General features: G+C 32.9%; 1 pseudogene; it reads right to left on the bottom strand.

The window, feature by feature from the left end:
- Nucleotides 1-1952: 1952 nt before the first annotated feature.
- On the bottom strand, nucleotides 1953-2924 carry LOC109701940 (olfactory receptor 5K3-like; annotated as a pseudogene).
- Between the last annotated feature and the right edge of the window lie 7653 nt (nucleotides 2925-10577).

Genomic DNA, 10577 nt, shown 5'->3' with positions numbered 1-10577 from the left:
CATTTTGTAATTATTTGAGGTTGTTTTATTTGTATGTTTTTTCATTTCCTTTTTTTTTATCTTTGTGGTTTGATGATTTGTTTGTATTGATAAGTTTTGACTCCTCACTTTCCCTTTCTGTCTCTTCCCCACCAGTGGATTTTATACTCTCACACAATTTCACCATGTTAGTTTTACTGTTCTTTCACTTCTAGTGCAGGATATCCTTAAATATTTTGTTTAAAATCAACCTGGTAGTGATGAATTTACTAGGTTTTCATGTCTTAGAAATACATTTTTACACTTTAACTTCTGGAGGATAGCTTTACTGTGTATAATGTACATTTTCAATTTTTTTCTTTCTTATCTGTGAACGTAGCATCCTACTCTCTTACCCACATGATATCTGTTGAAAAATATCCTGTTACCCTGACAGGGACTCAAATATGTATCAGGTTTTTGAGTTTGGTATTGAAGGTTCTCAGTTGCTGATCCAGCACACTTCCCACAGTCGCCAAGACCTCTCCAAAAATTTGCAACCTTGTTGGCTCTGCCCCAGTATTCATCCCCACTTTCCAACACCAATGACAGTCATCTCCATAAACATTGACAATAGTGATATTCATTTATATTTTGCTGCACCTATCAAAATATTTTCAATATTTTAAGGTATGGCTAATTTCTTTTTTTTTAAGATAAATTTATTTATTTATTTTTCTTTTACTTATATGTGCATACAATGTTTGGGTCATTTTACAGCTAACTTCTAATGGTACTTAATGGAGGTAAGAAAAGGGAGAAAAGGCAGTGTTTATTCAAACTGCAGGTTCATTTGTCTGCAATGACGTTGGGCAAGCTATTCCATATTTCAATGCTTGAGGTTTTTATTTAAGAAGAACTTAATAATGTTTGTAGATAATAGCTGTTAAAGGTCTAGATTAATGCCTAGACTATAGTACATTTTCAATAATTTATTTTCCTTTTATACTTGCAGTCTATTTGATTAATATTTTATTTATATTGTTAGAATTTTCACTATTTTCTGCCTCATGTGTGGTTGACCAACACCCCTATCTATTGTTTAATCTGTGAACATATCAATACATTCAATAGAGAAAGTGCTGTTTTAGGTACTCAACAACATTAGTAAAGATACCAATAAAAAAAACTTTATTTAATGGATATATGCAGTAACTACTGTGCCATGTGTGATGGACAAATAAGCATACCACATGAGAGATTTAATTCATTGGGAATTTTATCAAAAAGTACATAATTTTCACTAGATGTTCATAAACCACCATTATGCAGATACTTTAGTTCAGAGATTTGACTATAGAAATGTTGAACACTAAATATGAAAATATTATATTAGTGCATTTTGTGAACACATATCCACACTTAATATATTTAATGAATAAAGTCAATTCAAAGTCAAATTCAAATATGAAAATTAGTTACCAATGATGGTTTTAAGAGAAGTTTAATACTTGAAAAGTTAAATTTGCCTAAGATTTTAGATTTAAGGATTGAGAAATTTACAAATGACATTAAATGAAAGCTTAAATATCAAGCAAAGTGGTTCTGAAATGGGGTGCATATGATCACATATTGGTCACAGACCATTACTACCAGAAGAAAACAGTCTCTGTTATGAGCAAGAAAGAAAAACTAATAATGTGCCATACAGTAATATGAGAAATTCTTTATATACACTAGATTTTATTCACGGTATTCATTAACATTAACATTTTTTGACCATTTAAATTTTTGCAGTCATGAATGATGACTTACTTCATTTCCAGGATCCTAGGTCTTTAGATTTGGTGGTAATTTTCACATAATCTCTTTTTTTCCAAACTTATTTTACTCAAATATCACATTTTTATTTAAAAAAATTATTCTGTTCATTAAAGGGCATTTTCACTTTCTTATTTGCTGTAAATGTGGAAAAGGTTATTATGAAGTTCAACTCACTTTTGTAGGGGAGATTTTATTGCTTCAAATGTTACAAGTTTTCTCTTCTTCATTGTTCTTTTAATAACATTTATTACTTCCTTATTCCTTAGACTATAAATAAAAGGATTTAACAAAGGAATTATTAGAGTATAAAAAATTGCTACAGGTATATCTTTATCCCCTTCATTAACTAAACTTGGTTGTGCATACAGGATGTAAAGAGAACCATAGAATATTGACACAGAGAGAAAGTGGGAGGCACAGGTAGATAAGGCTTTGCCTCTTCCTTCTTTGGATTTCATTGTGAATATAGTGAAAAGGATTTAGAAATATGATATTAAGACTATGATGATAGTAAAGATTAGAATGAACCCTGCCATGATAAATAATGTCAATTCATTGATATAAGGGTTCACACAAGAAATTCTATACAATGGAAGGACATCACAGAAAAAATGATTAAGCTGATTTAACCCACAGAAAGTTAACCTAAACAATAACCCAACCTCAACCATGGGATGCAGGTTTCCAACTATGTAGACCCCTGTGGTCATCTGAATGCAGAGTTCCTTGGACATCCTGGTGTGGTACTGGAGTGGGCTGCATATGGCCACGTAGCAGTCAGAGGCCATTGCTGCCAGAAGAAAAGTATCTGTAGTTTCAGCAAGACAGAGAAAATAAAACTGTGCCATAAATTCAGAGAGGGAAATTCTTCTGTCCTCAGAAAAGAAGTTCTCTAACATCTTGGGAGTAACAGAACAGGAACAGCAAGCATCCATCAGAGCCAGGTTTCCCAGAAAGATGAACATTGGTGTGTGAAGTCGATGTTCCATGTAAATCAAAGCTACCAAACCAAGATTGCCCACCATGGTGATCAGATAGATGGTAGAGAAGACCACAAACATCAGGGTCTTTAGGAGGTCTGGGTGATCTGCAAATCCTGTGAGGATGAATTCAGTGGTCAAAGAATAGTTGTCCTCAGTCATCCTTAGCTTTTCTGTATTAGTAAGATATAAGATGTTAAATGAGAGAATATATGATATATTTTTCTATTAACTTTTTCTTTTTATAACAGATAGAGGACTTTCTGTTTCAAGAATTTCTTGCTGTCTGTGTAATGAAGCTCTTTATACTTTTCTGATATATTAGTTCTCTTAAAGTTTCAGCACCTGTGCCCTCCTGCTGTGTCTTCCAATATTCACAACAATGTATTTTGGAATAGATCATTCTGGGGAGGATCCTTAAAGCAGAAAAAAGTATACTTGAAAACTGCAAAGATTTGGAACATTACCTTTTGTTGATTGTTTCCAAATAATTTCAGTGCCAGTTTTTTAAGATCCCTAAAGCAAATCTAAAACAATTTTCCTAAAATGTGTCTTTCTTTGGACTGTAAAAAGGAGAGATGATTTTAGAAAATTTGTAAGTAATATGTTAAATTTATACCTTAGATATAAATTAGAAGCACTAATTTATTTAGATATAAATTTGAAAGATAAATAAAAGCTAAATGGGAATATTCATCTTTAAAGATAATTACCTTGTAAATCTAAAGAAATCAATGCCTATTGATAATCAGATCTCATCTTTTTTAAAATGTCATTCACGTTTTCAATAACACTGACTCTTTCCATGCCATTATTCTAATTAATCTGTTGAAGATATCTTAATCCTTACTCCATTTCTAAAGGATAGCTTTATGCTACTACATAAAGTTTTGCCGGAATGTTCAGGACCACATCTATCTCATTTTTTAAAATTTTAGAGCATGTCTTCTATAATCAGGATCATCTATGATTTTTTTCTTTGAAATCTGCATTGATTTATTTTTCTTCATGTGTCTAAAGAATTTCCTTAAGATATTACTAATATGTATAGGTTAGTTATTACATAATTGTGTGAATGGAAATGAAAATTACTATGGGAGGGCTCTAGGTCTAGCTCAGTGGCAAACACTTTGCTAGCATGCCCAAAAACCTGTTTGTGATTCCCAGCAATGCACACACACATAAACACACTCAACAAAAGTGCTGTGGCTAGAAGAGGGGGACAATTCTTATAACAGATTCAATGTATTGACTTGGAATGAATGTAATAAGGATCTTACTGACCTCTTTGCATCTATACATAGATATTTACTTTGGAGGAGTTTACAATGATAATTTTCAAAATAATCATCTTGTCTTTCTTTTCTCTAAATTGACTCTTCTCTTTTTCTCATGCCTCATGAAAGTAAAATTCTCTGTATTATGCTGTATTACTTAATAAGTAAGCCAACACAGGCTGACATTTATACTTCAGAGGCAACTATTTAAAGGTTTATAGAAATTTAGATTCAAATTTCCTTTTGGTTTAAAAAGTGGTTTTCCTATTGTTACTAAAGTGTTTGGGACATACTGACTGGTTATATAAATTCTAAGGTCAAAATGATCTTGCATTTCCATAAGCAAAGCATCAAAATTAATATGTTATAAATTTTTTTTGTTTTAAAGTATTAAAAATAAGCCATAAAATAGTTAAGATAGAAATTACTTTCATTGTACATGTTTTATGTATTTAGGACATTTTTCTGTGATTTTAGTTGTATATTTAGAAATTTTAACTTGTAATCAGAAAGTGAGAAGAATTGTAGTTTTGTACCTCATCTTATATATTCATACCACTCAGAAGAGCTAAAAATATAAAAGAGTTAAAATTTGTAAACAAAAAGTGATAAAGGGGAAATAAGTATGTACAGTTGCAAAACTAAAAGAAAAAATAAGGTAGAATAGTTCTCCTACCTGGATTTCAGAGAGTACAGCTTTTTGAAAGTCAACAGAGTAAAGGTTTTTGCTTTATAGTGAAGATTTCAGAATTTAAAAATATTCCTGGATCCTGTTCTCTAAAGCATTTGCAAACAATAAAATTCAAATCTCACACTACCTACAGGTAAGTGTTAGCAATTATGTCCATTAAACTGCAGAGTTAAAGTATTCATCAAATCTTGAAGGAATTCCCTGCACTGACATCAGTGTATTTCTGTAGAAACATTAAGTCTTAAAAAATAATAAACGACATGAAGTTAATTAAAGGTGTCCTGTGAGACAATGAGGTTGCAATGAATGACTTTCTCTAAAATATGTTTGAAGCTCATTTTAATGGTTTGTGCTTTGCTACTTAATTTCTTATACTTCTCTCCTTATTTTCCGCATGAAATATAAAACAGGAAAAAAATATTCTCCGGTTGGTTTGAACCCTCAATGAAGGAAGTATAATTAATGTAGTTAATGAAAAATAAGTAATATTCTGAGAGGTAACTAGAGGTGTGGTAGGTTCAGCCACAAACTTGCTCTCTGTGCTGTACAACACACTCTGAAAATTTGTTTTTATGTGTTCTATACTATGCTATGCTATAATATAATATAATAACAAGTGGCAATATCCAATGTATTTTTTTTATCATACCACCTGCTCTTTACCTTTTTACCCTATTTTTTCTTCTCATAATAGTAATCATACTTCATTAAGAGAACGATTTGTTAGTACAGGTATAATTGGCTCTCCTTTCCCATCCCCACAATCCACACACTGGCTTAGAGAAGGAATCTCCTTGATATGTCCACTTCTGTATTTTTAACTGTCTTAAAAGTGGCTGGAAGCATGTAGCACTTGATTTTCATGGAATGAATGAGAAACATGAGATGGTTCCCTGAACGAGGATTCATGACATTACCTCATTACTTTCAAACCAGATCCATTTTCTTGCTTTTGGGATACATGCACCCCACAGTCTACCTCTTGTCACCTTTCTTTATCCTGTGCTCCTCATAGAACCTGGCCATGTACCTAACTTCAATGTTCCTCATGAAGTTGGTTCAATTAATTTTGTAGCAATGTTTCCCTCATCTAATGTAACTTCTTCCTGTTTTTCCATCTCCAACTGCTCTTCCTTGATCTCAAATATGAACTTATCCATGAGAAGTTTCCAGGAATTTGTAATTGAGATTTTTCTTTTCCTTAACTAAATGGTACTTACCTGCCTCTACAACACATTTTCTACTTAACCAGAATGCTTCTTAGTTTGGTATTATCTAGTTTGTATAATTTTGCCCTGTTTGTCATTCTTTTTATGTTCCAACAACAATAAAAATATTGCCTTATTAATGTCTTTAGGTGTTTCCTTTGCTTGTTCTGATTAGTAGTTTTGCTTCAGGCCTTATTTTCAAAAAGTATAATATACCATTTGCAGGAAAATGGTGGAACTGAATGTCATCATGTAAAACAAAGTAAGTCAGTCTCTCAAGTTTTTTCTCATATTATTTGGAGGGGAAAAAAGCACATTTAAGTAAAATGGAAACAATTAGGGACATAGAAAAGGAAAGGGAAAGAGGGAGAAGGGAGGGGAAAAAAGAAGATATAATAGGGAACCCAATAAAATAGTATAAAAAAGAAAAGGGGCTGGGTCAGTGGGAGAAAAGTAAGAGCGGGTGAATATGATAAAAGTACCTTATATGGATATTTGGAAATATCACAATGCAATCTTTAGCTTTGTATAATTAATATATATTAAAAAGGACAAAAATGAGGCAAATATGATCAAAGTACATTATATACATGTATGAAAATGTCAGAATGAAATCCCTTGTTTTGTACAATTATATGATACAATAAAAATGTCTTAGATCATAGATTTAGATTATTGACATATTTTGAATTGATTTTAGTTTATGATGAGAGAGAGAAGTCTAGTTTATTCTGCAGATGAAACTCCAAGTCCCAAGCATCATTCATTGATGAGATAATTCTTTCTCCAGTTCTGGTGCTATTTTCAAAGAAGAGGTGATTGTACTTATGTGGACAAACATCTAGGTTCTCAATTCTGTTCCACTGGTACTTGTGTCTATTTATTCTAGTATGATGCTACTAAAGGTTTATAGTATGTTTTCAATTCAGATATTGTGATACCTGTAGCTTTGATAATTATATTAAGGATTGTTTTGGATATTTGGGGTATTTAGTGGTTCTTTATGAATTTTAGGATTTTTTGATTTCTCTGAGAATGTCATAGGAATTTTGATGAGGATAATCTAAATCTCAGAGTTACTTTGAATTTATGCATATTTGAACAATATTGATTTTTATAAACTATGAAGTTGATCTGTCTTTGTATTTTCTGTTCACTTCAATCTTCATCAATGTTTTATAACTTTAATTAGGGAGATGTTTCATTTCTTTGGTTAAGTTTAATCCTAAGTGTTCAATTTTTTGTTAGCTATTGTTATGGAATTATTTACTGATTTGATTCTCAGAAAGTTTGCTGTTGGCACATGAAATACTACTCATTTTTACATGTTGATTTGGTATCATTTAGTATTACTGAATTCATTAACAAATTTGAATAGCTGTAGCATAGAGTCATTAAGTTTCTATTAATATAAAATCATATCAACTGCAAATTAGGGTAATTTAATTTCTTTTATTTTTAGTTGAATTTTAAAATTTCCTATATTTATATGTGTATACAATGATTGGTTGTTACTCCCCACTTCCCCCACCCTGTCCCTTTCCCCTCACCCCCTCTCTCACCGCCACCCCTTCTCTTCCAAGCAGATACTGTTATGCCCTTATCTCTAATTTTGTTGAAGAGAGAATATAAACATTAACAAGGAGGACCAGGGGTTTTTGCTACTTGAGGTAAGGATAGCTATATAGGGAGTTTCCTAGTTTGCTTCCATGTACATATGTGTTACTTACTAAATTGATTCTTCTCAAACTAACCTTTTCTCTAGTAGTCCCCTTCTCCTATTGGCCTCTGTGGCTTTAAAGTTTCTGCATTAGTTCCTTTGCATTGGAGACATCAAATGCTATTTCTTTTTGGGGGAGGGGGTTACCTATCTATCCTCATACCTCCCTTGTGTGCACTCACCTTATCATGTAATCAAAGTCTTATCCCCTTGTTGTGATTGCCCTTGATCTAAAGTCCACATATGAGGGAGAACATACAATTTTTGGTCTTCTGCGCCAAGCTAACCTCGCTCAAGATGATGTTCTCCAGTTCCATCCATTTGCTTGTGAATGATAGGATTTCATTCTTCTTCATGGCTGTATAAAATTCCATTGTGTAAAAATACCACATTTTCTTAATCCATTCATTAGTAGTGGGGCATCTAGGCTGTTTCCATAACTTGGCTATTGTGTTAGTGCTGCAACAAACATGGGTGCACAAGTATCTCTGGAGTAATCTGTGTCCCATTCCTTTGGGTATATCCCCAAGAGTGATATTGCTGGGTCAAATGGCAGGTCTATGTTTAGATTTGTAAGAAACCTCCAAATTTTTTTCCAGAGTGGTTGTACTAGCTTAGATTCCCACCAGCAGTGTATAAAGGTTCCTTTTTCCCCATATCCTCTCCAACCCCTGTTGTTGTTGGTGTTTCTAATGATAGCTATTCTAAGAGGGGTGAGGTGGAATCTTAGTGTAGTTTTGAATTGTGTTTCCTTTATGGCTAGAGATGGTGAGCATTTTTTCATGTGTGTTTTGGCCATTTGAATTTCTTCTTTTGAGAAAGTTCTGTTTAGTTCAGTTGTCCCTTTCTTTATTGGTTCATTGATTTTGACAGTTTAGTTTTTTTGAATTCCCTGTATATTCTGGTTATCAGTCCTTTGTCTAATGTATAGCTGGCAAATATTTTCTCCCACTCACTGGGTGATCACCTCAGTTTAGAGACTATTTCTTTTGTTAAGCTGAATATTTTTAGTTTTATAAGGTCCCATTTGTCTATGCTTTCTCTTCGTTGCTGAGCTGCTGGGGTTCCATTGAGGAAGTCCTTGCCTATGCATATTATTTCCAAGGTATTTCCTACTCTTTTCTGTACCAACTTTAGAGTTTGGGGTCTGATATTAAGGTCCTTGATCCATTTTGAGTTAATACTAGTACAGGGTGATAAACATAGATCTAATTTCAGTTTTTTACAGACTGCTAACCAGTTTTCCCAACAGTTTCTGTTGAAGAGGCTGTCTTTTCTCCACCATTTTTTTTAGCGCCTTTGTCAAAAATAAGTTGGGTGTAGTTGTGTGGCTTCATATCTGGGTCCTATATTATGTTCCACTGGTCTTCATATCTGTTTTTGTGCCAGTACCATGCTCTTTTTATTGCTATTGCTTTCTAATATAGTTTGAAGTCGGGTATTCTGATACCTCCAGCATTGTTGTTTTTGCTGAGTATTGCCTTGGCTGTTTGTGGTCTCTTATATTTTCAAATGAATTTTAGGGTAGCTTTCTCAATCTCTTTAATGAATGACATTGGGATATTGCTCGGAATTGCATTAAACATGTAGATTGCTTTTGGTAGTGTAGCCGTTTTTACTATGTTGATTCTACCAATCCATGAGCATAGGAGACTCTCCACTTTCTATAGTGTTCCTCAATCTCTTTCTTTGGGGATTTATAGTTTTCCTTGTAGAGCTCATTCACATATTTTGTTAAGTTTATTCCTAGGTATTTTATTTTTTTTGAAGTTAATGTAAATGGAAGTGTTTTCATATATTCTTTCTCATTTTTTTCATTATTAGATACAGAAAAACTAATGATTTTTGTAAGTTGGTTTTGTATCCTGCTACCTTGCTATAGCTGTTGATAGTGTCTAGGAGTTTTTGGGTAAAGGTTTTTGGGTCTTTAAAGTATAGGATCATATCGTCTATAAATAGGGATATTTTGATAGTTTCTTTACCTATTTGTATTCCTTTTATTCCTTCTTCTTGCCTAATTGTTCTGGCTAGGAATTCCAGTACATTTTCAATAGGAGTGGAGATAGTGGGCATCCTTGTGTCATTCCTGATTTTAGGGGAAATGGTTTTAGTTTTCCACCATTTACTATGATGTTGGCTGTAGGTTTGTCATATATAGCTTTTAAAATGTTGAGGTACTTTCCTTCTATTCCTAGTTTTCTTAGAGCTTTTATCATGAAATGGTGTTGGATCTTATCAAAGGCTTTTGCTGCATCTACTGAGATGACCAAATGGTTTTTGTCTTTGCTTCCGTTAATGTGCTGTATTACATTTATGGATTTGCATATATTGAACCATCCCTCCATTCCTGGGATAAAGCTAACTTGGTCATGGTGAATAATCTTTCTGACGTGTTGTTGAATTTAGCTTGCCATTATTTTATTGAGGATTTTTGCATCAATGTTCATTAAGGAGATTGGCCTATAGTTCTCCTTTTTGGAGGTGTCTTTGCCTGGTTTTGGGATGAGTGTAATACTGGCTTCATGAAATGTATTAGGCAGTTTTCCTTCCCTTTCTATTTCATGGAACAGTTTAAAGAAGGTTGGTATTAGTTCTTCTTTAAATGTCTGATAAGATTCAGCAGAGAATCCATCAGGTCCTGGACTTATCTTTCTTGGGAGACTTTTTATTGCAGCTTCAATTTCATTTAGTGTTATAGATCTATTCAGGTGATTAATGTCCTCTTGATTCAGTTTTGGATGATCATAAGTATCTAGAAATCTATCCATTTCTTCAAGATTTTCATATTTATTAGAATATATGTTCTCAAAGTAGTCTCTGATGATTTCATGGACTACCATGGTATTTGCTGTTATCTCCCCTTTTGCATTCCTGATTTTACTGATTTGAATTTTTTCTTTCCTCATTTCAGTCAGGTTT

This window comes from Castor canadensis, chromosome 5, assembly GCF_047511655.1.
Source record: "Castor canadensis chromosome 5, mCasCan1.hap1v2, whole genome shotgun sequence".
Lineage (NCBI taxonomy): Eukaryota > Metazoa > Chordata > Mammalia > Rodentia > Castoridae > Castor > Castor canadensis.
This window is presented reverse-complemented; position numbering and strand designations above follow the sequence as displayed.